The sequence below is a fragment of the Pleuronectes platessa genome, chromosome 12 (genome assembly GCF_947347685.1).
Source record: "Pleuronectes platessa chromosome 12, fPlePla1.1, whole genome shotgun sequence".
Lineage (NCBI taxonomy): Eukaryota > Metazoa > Chordata > Actinopteri > Pleuronectiformes > Pleuronectidae > Pleuronectes > Pleuronectes platessa.
In genome coordinates this window covers 19,053,427-19,069,994 of record NC_070637.1, presented here as the reverse complement: position 1 = coordinate 19,069,994, position 16,568 = coordinate 19,053,427, and the positions used below count along the sequence as shown (strand labels likewise).

The following is a 16,568-nucleotide window of genomic DNA, read 5'->3' as shown; positions in this document are numbered from 1 at the left end:
CCTTTTTCACCGAGAGACCACTCAAAGAGGATGGAGAGGAAAAGAAGAAAAAAAATGACTGACGTGCGTAATTACGCGTGCGGAGAGGAACTTCTCATAGTTTCGCCTTCTTCTTGTCTTCAAGCTTCATCGAACCGGCTTAGTGGTGATGATCCCTCGCAGTTGTGTGGACCTCGCTCCCCTGCCTCTGTCTGTCAGTCTTGGATGCAGCGTGCATGAGGCGACCGGAGCGCGGGTCTTTAAAGCGTCTGCATGTCCCCCCTCGTCTCTCTGCCACAGACACGTGACACAAACACTATTAGTGTTTCACACGACCACCTAATGGGCTCAAAGCATTCGTCGATAATCACCCATATCCTTAAATTCAATAATGCACGACCCGAGAGTAAATTGGGCACAGATGGCACTTGATCCATATCAGAGATCGCCCTGTCTAACCTAGAAACGGACACTTATTAGAGGCAATGCTGTCAGGAAAAGGGGATTTTCACGTCCCCTGAGCGACACAAAAACTTTGTGTTAATCGAAAACAAACGGTTTCTGCTTATAAACAGCTGACCATGGATGGGATTGTTGTAGCACCATGTTTACCATCAGTGCAAACCATAGCTTTATTCTATTAAAATGGAAAAGCATTAAAATAAGCTTTACACTTCAAAAGAGGGCAATCAAGGATATAAACAGATGTATATTATATAATGTATCTATAGGAGATAATATAATATAGTGATATAAAATGTGTATTCAAAGTGTGTAAAGACATATTTTTAAATCACTGACGTGGCAGCTTAAACAGGTTTAATTTAAAGTATGAATATCAATGTATTAAGTCTTGAACACATTCCTCCTTTTTGTCTGGCTTATTCATAATTGCAGCTCTATTCTGTAATGCATTTATGAATTAAGTTTGTTGTTATTTTTATGATGATAATATTTCCAGTTCCATTTACATTACATTGCAGCACATTTCCCACAGTTAACTTAGAGCAAATCACAAGATTGAAATAGTTGTTGTTACTATTTAAAGTCTATGACAAATGACAGGAACTTCTTATAGAAAAATGAAGGAGGTTGTGTTTTCCACAGTCTAAAAGGTTCTTTGATGAATTCTATTGTCGGAGCGGCTTTAAGAGCATTCGGAGCTAAACTGTGGCCACACAATGAATACAGCTGATTGTCTTCTCACCTAAGGTTATAGATTTATATTCACAATCAATCGCTCCCCCTAGTCTCCGCTATTAGTATTCAATATAAAGTGGCACAGGGTTGTTTAAAGCTCGATGCCTCGTGATGGCTAAAATGGTGAAACCAGCGCCGGATCAATATTCTCAGCAGGTGTCCAATACAGATAATACCTGATGGCTACAGACAGTCATTTTGGATACTGGAAGGCCAAACCAGTTACAAAACAGGAAGGTTTCTCTGAAGGTTCCTTTAGCTCCCCAGTCCTTGAATGACCCAAGTGTTTTTCACGTTTGGTTTCTGCTTTTATTGTCACTTATTCCAATTAGAATTAGAAAATATTCATTTTGTATTTATTTATCTGCCAGCTGTAGTGTGGTGTCACTCTTGTGCTCCATTTGTTTATGAATTAACATGTTTTACAATCTAAGCCTGTGAGGTCTACACTCGTGTGTGCATGAGACAGGCTTAGGGGCCTGCTCTGTGTTTTTCTGTTCAGTGTCAGTATCATGGGGGATCTGATCATGTTTACACACTGTTAAAGGTCTCCCAAATTCCTCCCCACGCAACTTCCTGTGTGACTTATACACTTCAGGGTGATTACTCTGCTCCACGGAGGTTTCATTGCTACCCAGGCATAGTCTGGTGGACTGTCATGGTCTGCAGTAGTTACATAGTCAAACATTTGTTAAAGCAAAACCCTATGGGGTGTCAGCATGTCTGCATTTGCATGTGTATGGCACTTGTGCGGCCATTACTGTAGTTCCTCCATATGAATAGGGCCCACCGCACGCTGGAGGTTTACAACTTCCTACGAGAAAGCCCAGTGGCCGGACATCTGTTTGTTTGGGTCGGCGGGACAAAGGGGACAACCCCCGAGGACAAAGAGGCCCTCAGGTGGACTTCAGACAGCGGGAACAACAGCTGGCTCGGCTTTGAGTCTGTACGGGCCAGAGCGAGATCTCAGTGTGGAGGAGCGCTCGCTGTCGGACACCACGGGGAGCCGGAGAGACACACTTCCATCCAAGACCCCCCTCCAGGGTCAATAAAGTCATCACTTCACAGGGAGGCCGACCCCAGTCTGCTAAACGTCAGATAATTTGTCTAATGGCAGCAGCGGCATCATGAGCTGCGGCTCTACTCACAGACTCACAGGGTCCATTGTTTTCTCTGAAGTCCTCCACTGTCTCCACAAGTCTCCCGTAAAGAGGGAGTCAAACAAAGGATCAGAAAGTGTCGAGCATTCAGGGAGGCTGTTAGATCCTCGGTGTCAGATTCCTAAACTCTGAGGTTGTTATGGTTTCTAAGATGCAGATATATTGATGGTTTTTCCTGTTACAATTATTCAGAGATGAGGAACGGTGCCAGTGCAGGTCTCCAGTCGGATCTTGGGGCTATGTGATGAATCTTAATAACCTCGGTGATCTCTAGCTTTCACTTCACCAGTGAAGTATCTCTACATCTACTATAAGGCACGGCTGAAAGATATTTTTTCAGACATTCATGGTGCCCTGAGGATCAATCCTACCGACTCCTCACCAACACTTAAATGCTTTCAGACGTGCACTGAAGTCGCTGAAGTCCAGATAGTTTTCAGACATTTTCCGGAGAGGCTGGATACGAGGCCACAACAGTTCAAGTGAGTTGCTCGGGACATTTAACAGAGCTTTTCCTGCCAGTGCCCTAGTAAGATATCCTGAAAATGCCCATGTGATAAAACAGCAAACTTTGGTTTGAGTGGGCGTGTTGATGGCGCTTCTAACATGCGACTGATGCAAAACACAAAGAATAGAAATATCTCAGATGGGTACATGTAAAAGACGCTGACAGAGATGCTGAGAGCGATTGGTGCTCAGTTATCCTGCTGAGTTCTTCAAGTGGAAAAGACATGGGGTTCATGTCGTGACTCAAAACAGCTGCAGGAATAAGCCCTGAATTCCTGAAAAAAGCTAGAAATTAAGCACCTTTGTTCTACTCATACTGAAGTTTATAAATCTTTGAATGTTTTTTGCTAGATGCCTTAAATGTGGATTTTTCTCCAGCTTCAGATCGCTGCTGGCAAACCTCTTTTCTAGTCTTGCTCACATTCATGTTACATTATCCTTTAATAAGTAACCGTAATATTTTTCGGACAATAAACGACAAAATCATTCTTTTCACAGCAGCAGCTGATTTGCAGATAACAGGCAATATCTGTCACCGATCAATGTAACTTTGTCAAATCAAAGATGACTCAGTGATTTCTGATGTTTTAAACCTAAACAGCTTTAGATCCTCTACTAGGTAATTTTCATTCTGTACTGACAGGTCTAACCTCAGGTTTTGGGTTTTATTATTCTCAACGGCTTCAACATGCAAAAACTCCACAGTTTATCCCTCATGTATCTCTTACTCCTATGTTTGTCTTTTAAATCTGACGGTTTAGCGGTGAGAGAACTGAATTCTCCTACCTTTCTGCTTCATCTGCACTCAGAGGGAGTTGGTATTTATAAAGTACAATCTTTTTTTTAACAGGCATGAAGCTGCCGACACGTTGCAGAGGTGTCTCCCCTGCACGCCTCTGCCAGCCCTGCTCTCAGTTAAACCTCCATGTTTGTTTGACTCTCTCCGACAACAAGGTCAGTGGCATTGCCCAGTAATTGTCCTAACGGCCTGTATACCTGTTGGGTGGAGGCGAGTAATGAGAGTTTTTCATTACGGGCGGGACGGGTGAGTGCGCCTGGCAGATGCTGACAGGCAGCAGATGTGTAAAGTTGGGGGTGATTTGTAAAGGGGGTCAACTGCATCACAGAGGAGATGGAGGGCGATGTGGGGCGGGGGTAAATTATGCTGAGGGACACTGTCAGTCATGCTGCGCCCCTGTCACGGCAAGGTAAAGGTCAGTTCAAACGCCGGCGCTCAGCACAGCTCGGTCATGTCAGCAAACTTTCCTTCATGTACAAACTGTAGATGTTCAGTTCAAAGTGTTTAATCCTTTAATTGAATCTGTTTCTGTCTAAAAAACGTCTTTGTAGCTGTGTATGTGGAAAATCCAATGATTTTATCTGGATAGTTAGACTTTTCTTAATGTTTGAAGTCAATGTTTTCTCCATTCTGCTCAGAGGATCACAGATGTGCTACTTAAAAAACTTGCCTTAATGCATTTGACCTCAATTCTGCCTCTTTAACGACACACACAATATGCAATGACTTCCTCGGGCGTTAACGTTACAGTTTGCAGGAATCCATGGATCCAGAAATCAATGAAAAGCATCCTCCGTTTTGAGGCAGCTCTGGGCGACTGACCAAGGATCAAAACATTTGATCTTGTCCCATTCCTCAAACTCAACCTGCCTGTTAGCCTTTGCCGTGGAGGTTATGTTTTCACTGCCGTTTGTTGTTGCTAGTTCTCAGGATGAATCCTGAACGTCTGGTGTAAGATCAGGGTTTAGATCAGGGTAAAACACATTTGATTGTGGACTAGGACTTTCACAGAACGCTAGGCTGACTTGGCCTAATGACCGAGGGAGACCTTCAGATTATTCAGTCTGTACATTAGACCACAAAGTTATTTTGGTGGGTCTCGTCTGTCCACACGATCCCAGCCACATAGAGGTGAGTGTCGTGAGCGTACGTAACAACAGAGACCGGGACTGAATGGACAGAAAGAGCTGCAGCTGGCGGTTTTACACACGGCTGAGGCCTACGGCTGCGTGGTACCCGGCATCTGCACACGGCGCACTGTCACTCAACGCGGGCATTGATTAGCCATTGTTCTGAGAAGGTCACATCATAATTCATTAACAATAATTAGTCCCGCAGTGCCACCTGCACTCCTTCTCCCGATTGCCCGGTTAAATTACGAGCAACCATCACGGTTCACGCGTGGAACAATGAAGATGTATCCGCAACGTAAAGGCAAGAGCTATTAGTTACATTATTTAAATGGACCCGTTTAAACCTGGGGAGCTGTCTTTATGAAGGGCAATTAGGCACTAACCGTAATTGATAATTCGTGCTAATTACAATTAGGAAATATAAATAGTGGGTGTGGGATTAATCATCATTGTGGTTAAGCGGGGAGCAGCCGTGGTGCCGACTGGGGAGGTGTGATGGAAGCAATGGATTATCCCCCATTCATCTCCATCTAGTGCAGAAACAGATTGTGTTTGTCCCTTTATATTTCTCCATTGACTGTTATCTCTTTTTTGTTTTCGGTGCCCTTGCCAAATAGCCTGTGAGGCCGGGGACCGGTGAGGCTGCAGTTAGTGAGGGAGCTGCAGATTGAGACAACACAGGCTCTGCTAGTGGATAGAACTGATCAAACTGGGAGGAGTGGATTTTTTCATCTATCTCCCAGCCTGGAATGACATGAACACCCAAACAGAGGGGCTTCTTTCAATATAGTTTGGTATGATAAACAAGATTCGATGCATTTTTACAGCATTGACAATTTATTTTTTATTTCTTATCTCAGGCTTAGTCAATGATCAGCAGGAATTACATTTTACATTAAATCCTTTAATATTTGTTTAATGTCTAGCGTATCCATATATGAATATGATATGATATATATGTTTAGCAAAGGGTTTTCTATACAGATGTCATATGTTTATATATATTTAATATTTTTATAAATACTAACTGAGGGTTATTTTTTACTGCACATATGAATAATACTTCTCAAATATTTGAAAATGTCTCTTTGTGTGGCTTATCCATTTGAGGATCTGATACAAGGTCCAAATAAGTAATTCTTCAATCTTATGTAAAGTTAAAATTTAATTAAATGAAATCACATTTACAATTTTGTTATGTACTAAAAAATGTTTTAATATTTTTTTTAAACTCAAATTCCAATGATAGTTTTGGTTGATTTTACAATACTCGATATTCAGAAATCTTCTGCTAAAAACATCAAATTATCTGCACTTTAAATTCTATTTGATATCTTGTTTTGGATTCAGTCCCATGACAGTGGCCAGCAGAGCAGCAGAGGATGCTTTGTGCTCCGGGTCACATTTCAGATTAAATCTTGGCCCCTCACCTCCAATTAGAGGAAAGTTCGAAGGTCATCTCATCTGACCTTTGAACTTGGCGTCTGAGCCACGAGGCTGAAGATGCTTGGTCTAATCCAGCACAAGTCTCTCGCCTCGCCGTGCACGATGACATGAGGCCTAATGAGATGTAACCTATTGCCTTTCATATTCCGACAGCCCTAACCCTAACCCATACACGAGAGTGTGCGCAATCCAAACAACCTCGGCGATAAGTCAACATGCACATGAAAAGAAGCCTGTGCTGCGTCTTTGGTCTTCAAAGGCACGACGGTCTGATTTAAATATGAAGAGTAAGCTGTCTTAGCTGAGCAAACAAACAAATGGAAATGCTCGGACTCTGCTGTAGGTACGTAGGCATGTTGACTCAGATGTGCCCCCATTAGGCTTTATTGCTTTATTCACCAGGGATTTGAATTAATCATTGGTGTTTGGTGTGAGTGTGTGTGTGTGTGTGTGTGTGTGTGTGTGTGTCTGTGTGTTAAATCCCATTATATAAAATGGTTAGGGTTTTGGAAAATGATGAAAAAGTGACAGGAAGAAATGTTGTATATTATATATTTTAATATATAATAATGAAAAGCAGATACATTCATCTGTGAACCCTTTTTTAATTATTATTTCGTCTCATATACTGCCTCTATTCTTTGTTATCAATTTTGTAGCTGTTTGTTTTAATGAGCAATTATTCAATTAAAAAAGTAATTCTGCTTTAGTACTATAAAAAGAAGATAGTGCAGACTAATGCTTTGCTTGCAGTTTTGTCTGATATTGTCTAAAAGTGCTTCCTCAGTTCCTGTCTTCCCCTTCATGGTCTTGTTTCGAGGCCCCTGCACCGTGAGGGCCCCTCACCGGCGGCAGGCGGCGGTTGGTAATTGCTACAGTGAGAGCTGGATCAGTGGAGCTACTCTAATCAATAAAGTCTTCATCAGCCATTTCCCCTGATGATTCTCCCTCATTTCTCCCTTAATTGTTCTTTTTCATCAAACAAGGTCTGTGCCGTGAGCCAGTGTGTGTGTGTGTGTGTGTGTGTGTGTGTGTGTGTGTGTGTGTGTGTGTGTGTGTTTGTGTGTGTGTGTGTGTGTGTTATGTTTGTGTGCCTCAGTCCTCCCCTCTCAATGGACTGCAGCTAACAGATTGCTAATGGAAGTTTGGGCGGTGAACGGCGGAGGGAACCTTTGCCTCCTTTAACTCGCCGGTGACCTCAATGAGATGAGGATTACTGTTGATCCAGGCTCAAGCAGCTTCTCTCCTGACACCGAGCGCCACCACCAACTCAAATAAAGACCCGAACATGTTCATGAGACCGATCGCCTGTGTTCCACTTTGATCCTGTGCAGGAAACAGGGACGTGTAGCTCCAGCCTTGGTTTTAGACGACTGAGATTCAACAATGAAGCTTGCACACGAAAAAATTAACTGCAGCCATTGACTGTATTTCTATGAGATTTTGAATAATCTCATAGAAATATAACATATTCACCATGAGATTATTTCTTGTAATTGCACAGTACTTTGCAAATTGTTTTACTTGAGTTCCACTTCTCGTAATGTAGCACCTTTTCTTTTAAGCTATACGTCCTCCTACATTTAATTTGTTAACCACAAAATAGTATTTTTTTTATTAAATTTAAATTGTAATGTTTCTGACTTTAATATGTACTTCTACTTAATATTCACCTAGAAAAATATTTTTGCTCAAGCCTGAAAATTGCTTTATAAATTAATTTTGTTGATCTTCAAATAAGTAAATTCCCTAAAATTCCCAAACATGCAGATATATATATTTTTGTAAATGTGATTTCTAAATTGAGATGTTTCTTTCCAAAAACAATACCGTGGCAACACTTAATATAATGGCGTATTTTCAGGGTCCTTTTCTTTGGTTTATAGCAGTTCCACTGAAAACTTGAGTTGTGTGGATTTTACAGAGATTTTGTTTGGGAAGACATTTGGTAATTTGAATGAACTCATCTTTTAAGGAAGCAGTTTTTGCACAAACCTCCCACAGTCCCACACGCATCTTTGAATTTTTCCCAAACACAGGAACGTAACACTTTAAGCATCACTTTCTCCACTCTTTCTTGGTATTTCTGTCGGTAGTTTCAGTTTTCCAGCTTAAAGCATCAGTGGGTGTTCATAGTTGCCCTCTGCTGCCCTGTAACCTTCATCCTCAGACTGCTTTGGCCCATGACTGCCACAGAATCGGAAATGATTGGGGTATAATTGTTTTCCTTAAGCGCTTATAGCCCTTCTGTGCTAGTAAAACGGTGAGGGTCCTCTGCCTCCCCAAGGGGGAGGAGTCGCTGGCTTTCATACGACGTCTTTCCTGTGGTTGTCTGGCTCCGCAGGCATCACTGCTCATGTGGAGCATCAGGAGGACGGGGGGGGGGGGGGGGGGGGGGTATGACAATAAAGATTAAACACCAATTGTGTGTCTCTCAGGTAAATACATTTCATCGCAGTGACAACAAATTCCACCGTTTTTCTTTGTCGTAGGTAACTTTAATTTGTAATAATTGAATGAGTCTGTGATTAAAATCAAAACATATTCACTAAGCCTGAAATGATCAAATAATAAATTGCTGGTGAGCGAATTTAAAGAGGTTAAAGACTTTAAAGGATCACCTCTTGCTAACACCATCATTATTACAATCATGTGTTATTTTTCGAATGGGATATTGTATCACAATATTCTATACTATCACAAGAAAAGTAATTACAAGGAACAGTACATGCTTTTGAGAAAGATGCTTTTGAGAATTGTAATAAAATTGATAACACACAAATTAATTACGTTTTTTCAAATTAAAGATATCAATTCTGTTTGTATAACTTGTTAGCTTTTGTTTGAACTGCTTATTTGATTACTGTGTTACCGATTGAAGTAATTTTTTAAGTTGGTCCAACAATGTACTTTTCTTTTGAAATTAAATATTTGTAAACCCTGAAGTTTTTACTAATTGTAGAAAAAAACAGCTAATTTCTCCATTAGAGCAAACACAGGGTTGTAGGACGGAGGCTGCAGGGGTCCTCTGCCAAAACAATAAATACGGCCTTGATGAATCTGTCCTATATTATGATTTATGGAACCTTTAGGGTTGTTGACTTACAGGGCTTTATTGAGAAAATTAGGATGGAGTTGTCTAACAGTCGGGCCACTCATCTCCTCAGTAAACTGCCGTAGATTGTGCCGCCGTGAGTTTTATCGACAGATCCCATTACTGAGGTCTTCACGTTTTATGACCATTTCCATAAATTCTGTCTGGGACAATCTCCGCTCTCAGTGGGACTGATGGAAAGATCATCTCGGGGCTGTCGTTTGATGCTTCAGCGCCCCCTCGCATACTCATTTACACGCACATCACATACACACAGGCGCACTGGTATCTATATACACTGTGAGCTGTGTGGCTGCACTCTTGTCCCGCGAGCAGAGATGCCTCCCTGCCCCGTGATGGAAATGATTCAGACGTCAAGGGAGAGGACGCAGAGTGTTGAATGAGTTTACAGATGATGGGAGTTTTAGTTCAGGTCAGTGTGTATTTACAGCTCAATCACTTAACAGAGCAGGCCTCTCTATTAGACCTCCACCTATCTGGCTGGGTGACAGTCAGCAGCAAATAGGGCAGTAAGAGGGCAGATGATAAGACCTCAGGGACTGAGAGAGAACTCTCAGGGGGCGGTAACTCTATTTTCCTCCCATCCCCATGCTGCCATTAATCAATTTATGGCAAACATTAAGTTATTGAGCAATTACAGACCATGCCCTTAATTAAAGAGGTTGACTGGGGATGGTTTTCACTGGTAGTTTTCGGGGGAGGGATTTTCCTCAGTTAACAGAACACTGAATCATGCTTTTCCTGTGTATGGTATGATATGGTGTTTTGTTGTTATATGGGTACCAACATCTGCAATTACAATACCAGAATATAAATATCATTAGAACATACTTCATCAGCTTAATAAAAAACTACTGTATCTGCAGAAACCATCGTTGAGAAAACATGTACTTTTACTATTTAATCATGGTCCACTAACATGGAGGAGGCAGGTTTATGGCCTATACTGCAGCCAGCCAACGGGGGTCGATGAAGACTATTTTGATTCCCTTTGAGGAAGCTGTCATGTTGCCGATCTTTAAAATGTCCATGATTCCACCAAAAACCCCATTAATATCTATGCAGCATAACAATCCTCATAACAATAGATGTGAATGCTGAGTTTGTTTGCATTTCATAAAATGTGTATTTATTCATTTAAATAATAGATTAAATTCAGGAGATTGTTCTGTTTATATATAATATTGAATATCACCTGGGTAAGCTGTGAACTGAACCTGTGATTAGGTTCTTGCTTTAGATTTGGCACAAAGTTCCATCCTGTGTGTCGTTTGATGCAACTTCAGATTTTCAGATCTATGAGACAAACATTATTCATTTTAACACGACACTCACGTTAGAAAAATATTGCTGTTGATTTTCAGAATTTCATCTCACCTCATTTTATTTACCATTGTTGCAATATTTCATTAAAAAAAGATTCAAATTCTCAGGACACAGAAAGTCACAAACAGCAGCACACCACACTGTGACCGGAGAATGTGATGTGCTGCTGTTTGTGACTTTCTGTGTCAGAAGAGGGAGCTGTGACCTCAGGGATCTAAACCTGAGCTTTTCAACCAATGAGTTTGACTTCTCTTTAGTTTGAGTTTAGTTTATTTGCTCTGGTTTTAAATCACATTAATTAAAAAGAACTATGAAAATTGATAAGCAGGAAAAGGGGGAAGATTTCATTACTGATTACTGCTAGAAAAAATACCCCCAAAGTTAATATACTGTTTAAAGGATAAGACAAGTGAAAAAGCACAAGATTTTAAAACAGTGATGAACATACATGTGATAAATAGAATACCTAAAGGAAAATATTGTTTCAACCAAATTATAAACAACTATCCACAACTTAATTTTGATTTAAAACTAACCCTAGTTTGTCAGATGTTTATCAGCTGGAGATCTATATGTTTTCTCCGATTTTAATGTAACAGAATAATATAATAGTGGATTTCAAACATCTGAGATCAATAAATGAGAGGGTGGTGTCCGATTCTGTTGTACCGCACTGTGATAGATATGAGGTTCAATCAGATATATTTGAACGCTTGCAAAAAAAACATATCAAAAAGTATAAATAATAGTTGTAATGAGTGAACAATTAAAAAACAAAATCACAAAGTGCCAAATAAAAAGTGATAAATATCTGCCCTAATAAATCAAAGAGCTGGCTGTGCAGTTTGTGGAGCCATCCCCTCTGCAAGTATAAAGGTAATATGGTGCCATCTGCTGGCTCGGCACTGTAATCAGCTGTTACACACTGTGATGGCTGGAGTGCTGTCCCACAAATGACTGGATCTTTATAATGGGGCCTTTGTTATTGTGGTCACTAGATTCAGACTTGACAGGCTCAGCGTCACTCTTATATAAAACCAACAGGGAGGAAATTGGATGTCTTTATTGAGTGTGGGCGTCACTGGCCGCACAGCTTGTTCCTACAGAGGTGCTGTGCCACTGTTTGTGAATGATGACGAAGACTATCAAGGACAAAACCGTGATGGAAAGGTCAGGACGGGACTTATCAAAAGGGCATCAACTCACAGATGCACACACACACACATACTCACACATGCATGCCTTGTCCGCTGTGTTAAAAAATATTAGTGATATTGTATTATAACATGTATTCACCGTAACATTAAATTATTTAAGGGAATTAGGTTTTTGTCCCTATAAGCGTGACAAGTCCCCATAATGACTGTAAATAGTCCTCGGTCCCCACAAAATGATAAACACCTGTACACACGTACACACACACACAAACACAGCTGCCATAGGAAGTCAAACCCGTCTGAACCTCGTTTCATTTCTCTGCTCCCATGATGCCTCAGCTCAGGTTCAAAGCCTGTGGGAGTGTGTGACTGTGTTTCCCTGACAGCTGTCTCTCAGCCAGGCTGCTGAATAATCGTCGCTCGGCTTATTGGTTTGGTTATGGCCTCTCAGATTCCATGTCCTTCTGCCAGATAGGCATCGAAACGTCTGTTTTATTTTTTTGAAACAGGAGCATAGTGTGATATAAAGACATTCCAGGAAGGGGCACTACATTAAGTGCAGATTTATTGCGTTTTACATTAACATTGCACTTGAACACCGTTTGTGATGTGTTTTTATTTGTGCGTGGCCAGATGCAAACGCTGTGGATCAGTAGTTAAAAGTTATGTGCAGCCGAACCCAAACCTGTTTATGCCTCTCTCTGTTTCCCAGCTCTCGGGAGGACCGCCTGATTAACTGAGATTATTTTTTGCAGAGTCAGCAGCTCACTTATTTGGTTTCATTCTCCCTACATGCAGAGGCGATAGTGACATTACACAACAATTTAATGTTGTAACCACTTTGTTGAGTGAAAGTGGATCTTGAGGGATTATTGTTAAAGTCGAGAAATCTGCTGTTCCATCTCTGTATCAGATTACCAGATCCTCAGGGCGCCGGGACGAACTGACCTCTGCGTCTTTGTTTCTCAGAATTTCAGTCGTTGTCGGAAATTTGAGTGGGATCCTTTTGCTCCTGTATTGTTTGTGCACATGATGTAAACAGGCAGGGACCGACTCAGTCCTCTCACTGCCATATTTCCAGACCTTTTGGATCTGGAGCTCTGTCGTCCTAGAGATTCGGCCTCACCAATTGTTTGTATCTCATCTCTCGTATGGTTTCCTTGTTTGTTCTTCTCTCTGTGTGAGGGTACCCATGGTGGAAATGAGGTTGGGTTGCTCGGATCGTCTCATTACGTTTTGTAAATGTGATCTTCTCTCTACGCTCTTGAGGTTTCTTCCATTTTAAAGGCTTTTTTATGACTCCGCCAAATTGACCATGCTGTGTGTCTTTTAGCAGGATTACGAAAATATTCCAGATTTTATTAGAATTTGGAGGATGGATTTTTTTTGTCAATTTGTGGTTGAGGACGTAAAGAGGTCATCGGTTCCTTCTGTGTACGAATGGTGTGTGATAGAAAAAGCGCTGCATATAGCCATGTGTACGTAAATGGGTGAATATGACTTGTACTGTAAAGACCTATATAAACAGTCTCCATTTACCATGTGCTCTCCTGAGTGCTGTTATCTCCAAGAAGGAGGTTATGTGTTTGTTCTTTTAACTACCCAATCCTTTTCCGTGTAAGTTACTGGAAGGGTGGGGAATGACCCAAGAAAGAACCCATTACATTTTGGTGCGGATGCGGATCCAGGATTTATTTTTATCACTTTCTTTTGCATCGAGAAATAGGGCATTTTGGAACATCAAGAATAAGAACAATATTTATGGGGCTAATATAATGATTATGTGCAGTTTTTTTTAACAGATCTAAGTAAAAATCTGGATCAGGAGAATTTTAATGTGGTTTTACCAGGGGACAGTTGGGCCTTGGCGGGGGGGAGCATTTTCCATTCTTCAAATCAAGGGTTTCTACTAAGATGGCATGTGTTGTGCAGATTGTAAAGCTTGGATGGATATACCATGTATACAGTACATATATATAAATACTGAACCAGGCTGTAATGCTCACAATATGCCGTGTGGATCGTGTGCAGCAGCCTGTTTTTCCCATCAACATTTCTACATTTCATTGTTTAGAGTGACATCAAGAGAATCCATCTGTGTGTTGATGTTTCCCAGGCTCGTCGAAAGAAAAAAGGAGACATTTGCACGAGACAAAGCAATTTAGCAGGTTTTCTTATCTAAGAGGAGCTGGCACGGTGGTGCAGGTAAAACCACAGCTCAGCATGAAAACACACACGCACACAAACAGCAGCATCATAAAAGCTGTCACGAGGGGTTGAACGCAGGAGTACGAGCTACATACTAAATAAGTTATTGAGACAATAAAAGGTTGTGTAAGTGCGATTTCATTGCCCAATGAGTAATTCCCAGTAATGACTCTAAGTTAATTCTTGTTTCATCGTCTTTCAGCATCACCCTCATCACATTGGAGTGTTGAACTCTTGATATCTGCTCTGTGAGCATTAGCAACTAATAAAATATGGAAATGTAAAGATATCAGGCAACTGATGAATAAATACGCAGACGCCTGTATTTGTAATATGTTTATGAGGGTTCTTGTATACCTTGTATTGACATCTCTGCTGTGTCCTCCTACACGTACTATAAGTGTTGTCTTCCTGTATTGTCGTGCCGTCAGACAAGCAGCCACAGGATCAAGGACCTTTCCCCCAGTGAGACTGCTCATAGTCAACAACATGGACGAAGAATCTGTAAACGATAAAAATGAATACTAGGCTTTTGTTTTGTCCTCCTCACAAAACATATTTCTGCTTCTACACGCCGCCGTGACGTACGTGAATATGGGCAATCACTACACACGTGACTGCAATCGGTACGCAATCTAAAGGCACAGCTGAACAGGCTATTGTGTCCATTTAGTGGGTCGGTTTATGTCATGATTGTTTTTATGATTGTTGTTTTGAATTACGTCACTGCTTCTGCAGCCATGACATTTAAATCTTACTGTCAGTGAAAGAATAAAGTTGCCTACCTGTGAGTCCTGTCATCAGCAGTGACAGGGTTTTCTTTGTCTCTGTGATAATAACAGGCTTGTGGCTGTAGTGAGTACAGACAGACTGAGAGACAGACAGTGGTAGAACTAGATTCTGTGGTAACATTACCTAATGGCAGTTATGGGACTTTGCCAGAAAGTAGAGCGTGTGTATACAACCCTTTGTAAAAAAAAAAAACTTAAATGGATGATATACTAGAAAAATGTTACTTCTGCTGTCAGAACATGACAACTGCAAAGTAAACATTTCCAGAAGTGAAGGCAAAATCTCTCCCGTGCACGTATGCATATATACGCATCTGCTTAGCACAAATTCATGTAGTGTACATTGTGTTACCACAGGGATTTACATGTCCTGTGCCTCGTCTGGGAGTGTTTGGTTTGTTATACGAGCCGAGGCCAAGACGTCGCTGCAGGGAAATCGTCAAAAGAGGAGAGAGAGACTTTTACCAAATCCCTCTTCCATCGTCTGTTTGAAACATCACGTCAGTGCCAGGTTGGACTACATTCCTTAAAACCCATTTATCTTTGGCAGGTTAACACCGAGGTGGCGTCCTTTGTTTGGTCTCGTTCTCATAACCTAACTCAGTCCTCTGACCCCTCCAGCTCTGCTCTTTTAAACAACCATTTCCACCCCTCCACCTCCCTGCATCTCCCACGACAGACTTGACTCATGCACCCCAGGGGCCACCCAATGTGAAAAGTCAGACACCCCGCCCCCACATCTACTCGCCCATGACCCCCCTAAGACCACAACAGGAACCACATTCTTTCCTTTGTGACCAGTCTTTCATCCTTCTCCTCCAGAAATAACCTGTATAAGTATTGTGTGGCACAAAAACCTTTTGTCCTTGTCCATGCCACGACGCGCGGGTAAAGTAAACACACTCTTTCACACTTTCTTTCTAGTTTAAATGACCTTTTTTTGACTTATGGGACTAAAAGGTGAAGCTGACCTGGTGTATGTGTGAATGCAAAAGTCCAAGTGAGAGCCGGTGGATCATCTGCAGGCTTTCTCCACCTGGACTCTCGATATAAAGTATGCAGAAAGTTGGGAGACATTGATGTGAGAACACAGCAGGTGATCCCCCATCGGAATCACTAAGAAGGGGGGGTTGATGACGCTTCACAAACAAAAATGAAAAAACAAAACAAATATCTATACACCGACAGGGATGAGTTTGTTGTGATAAGAGCCGATACCATGTGTGTTTAGGAAAATCATTTGAGCTACGTCACTTCCTGCTGCTCCGCCTCTCACCTGGGTAATGCGGAGGATTTGTGGCTATACGGTGAACGTGTCTGTGCAGAGAACCTCCAGCTGTTTTGTCCATTAATGAAAGGCAGACTGCTGCTAAACTCTGTGGCCAATTCTTCGGATTTTACCTGCAGGTCCCATCTGGAAACGGCTTTAGAGTCGTCAAGGAAAGGCCTTGCTAGGAATCATGATACAATCTGTTTATAGGTGTGAGTGCGGTTAAGGAGTGTCAGTGCATCCTTGTCCTGTGTTCCATTGAGTCTGAGATAATAGTGTCCACTGAATGCACCTAGTCTCATGTTGTTTCTGGGCAGTTTGCCCGTGGATCTGAAGCATTTCCCCCCAAAAATACGGCAATTAAAAAAATAATGAAGCCTAGAACCAGTGTGGACAGGCCGTAGCGATTTTTTGAAAAGTCATGTATACTGTTGACCTGGAGGCGACCGCAGCAGTGACGATGACGGTGGCGGCAGT

At 41.6% G+C, this 16,568-nt stretch overlaps 1 long non-coding RNA gene across 1 annotated transcript; it reads right to left on the bottom strand.

The window, feature by feature from the left end:
• Positions 1-11,480: 11,480 nt before the first annotated feature.
• Positions 11,481-14,900, bottom strand: LOC128453779 (uncharacterized). The gene is made up of 3 exons (XR_008341545.1): positions 14,816-14,900; positions 14,388-14,532; positions 11,481-12,998 (listed from the first exon to the last, which is right to left on the bottom strand). It is a non-coding gene; the product is annotated as an uncharacterized LOC128453779 (long non-coding RNA).
• Positions 14,901-16,568: the final 1,668 nt, after the last annotated feature.